General features: G+C 37.7%; 1 protein-coding gene across 2 annotated transcripts in view; it reads right to left on the bottom strand.

The window, feature by feature from the left end:
* Window positions 1-730, bottom strand: part of LOC136837535 (uncharacterized) — a 21,452-nt gene extending 20,722 nt beyond the window's left edge. For both annotated transcript variants that reach the window (XM_067102382.1, XM_067102384.1), the window contains exon 1: window positions 478-730. The gene's annotated coding sequence lies outside the window, so the exon portion shown is untranslated. The remainder of the gene's footprint in view (window positions 1-477) is intronic.
* Between the last annotated feature and the right edge of the window lie 1,070 nt (window positions 731-1,800).

The following is a 1,800-nucleotide window of genomic DNA, read 5'->3' as shown; positions in this document are numbered from 1 at the left end:
TAAGTATTAAATTATTATTTCGTAAATGAAAAGTATCATTGTCATTGGTATATTCACAGCTTGTTCCAGGATTGAAAGAAAATGACAAGCAAGCAGACGACCATGAGAGTCATTTTTGAGGTATTTTAGAATACTATTACGTTTTGTCTTACTTGCTATTGATTTTGTGTCTATCGCGACAACGAAACTAATCGACCACGTAAAGCATATTTTAAGATCAAACGTATAAATAAATATTTTCACTGATGAAATTCAACTGTCACCTTAAAGAACATTTTGTTATGACAGTGTAGAAAGTCATTTTAGCAGTTCCTTAGGAAATGGGGTTGACAGAAATTCTTATGCGTTGAATAAAGAGAATCGCATAAACAGTTAAAACAAAAAAGTTTCTTAAGATTTCACATTGTTTCCAACAATCTTTTGTTGTCGTAAGTAATCAATTAATTTTCAGTTACCTTTGGACACTGCCTTTCTTACCTGCTGAAAGTTCTATTGGTGGCTAACTTCGTCTAATCAACAGAAACTACGTCTTCTCTCTGTCACTTTTTCTATTTTTCTTTTCTCTATGTTTCTCAATTTCCTTACTTTCCATACGTTTACGTTTAGAGGTTCTGTCCAGGCTTTCCAAAGTAACAACTTAAGATACCTTCAAGCTCAGTTACCGTTGGGGGAACTTAGAACAAGTCGATCTGTACAAGACCCGATGTCGATTGATTTATCATCGTCTACTAACACAGATAATGCTTTGGAGCATTGTCCCAAGGGCGGAGGTATGACACAGCGTCTTGACAATGTAAAAAGGAGATATTAAAAAAAGAAAAAACCGGTGATAACTCCCGACTTAGAAGAGCAGATATTTCGATCGGGTCAAGGTATCTGTCAACCAGCTGGGTGAATTGACTGCTCAGTACCAGTGTAGTAGCCGTCTGTCTAGAGGTGATTCTTCAGTCTCCAGAATACTACGGTCCACGAAAATGATTGCTGTGGAGCATTTTGAGATAACTCACTGTAAGTGCATAGATAATACGAGGAAAAGTTTTAGTGGCACTTGGGTGATATTACTTTATCGGCTCAAAACAGTATCTCAAGAGGTATGATAATAGAGGTAAACTACACATAAAAAACAAAAATTGTTGTCGGTGTTAAAACGCAAAATGCAATAGCTAGCTTTTGGATTCGTTTAGAGTTTAGGAAAGGTCTAGAGTTGAAGCTTGACGACATCCTTCCTCATTTCGTCATTGCAATATACATCCTGTAAGGACGCAGATGAGACGCTTGATTATGAAAGAAAAAATTCCTGGGTCCAAATATCTCTTCTTACCAGTTCTCGATCTCGCGTCCTGGGGAGATTTATTTATTTTTAGTGTTGTTTTGCACCTGGTTCCATCTCGTTTTCGCTATGCGCTCAAATAAAGGAATAGACAAACAGTCGTCCAACTCGCGTGGAATGTCTAATGTATTTCACCAAGAGTGTTTCAATTTAAGGGAATGAAAGATGAATTCTAACTATTTCTCATTGAGTTCAGTGTAACAAGCAAATAAGGTTAGCTTGCGTACGTAAATGTACGAAAGGGTTAAACTATTTTGTCTCTATCGATAGCAGTGTTTATCGAGAGAACCTCACGTATCTGAAGCTAGCAAGGATGTGTGACTTACTGTTTTGTGTATTCGTGGCCGAGACGAGAGAGAGAGAGAGAGAGAGAGAGAGAGAGAGAAGAGAACCCCACTTTCATCTTTAACGGCTGAGCTACGAAGGGGCCTCCGTACAGAAAAGACTCTACAAAACTTCTAGTTTCATAG

The sequence above is a fragment of the Macrobrachium rosenbergii genome, chromosome 59, assembly GCF_040412425.1.
Source record: "Macrobrachium rosenbergii isolate ZJJX-2024 chromosome 59, ASM4041242v1, whole genome shotgun sequence".
NCBI classification, from domain to species: domain Eukaryota; kingdom Metazoa; phylum Arthropoda; class Malacostraca; order Decapoda; family Palaemonidae; genus Macrobrachium; species Macrobrachium rosenbergii.
Note: the sequence above shows the minus strand (reverse complement) of the source record. Positions and strands in the feature narration are given on the sequence as shown.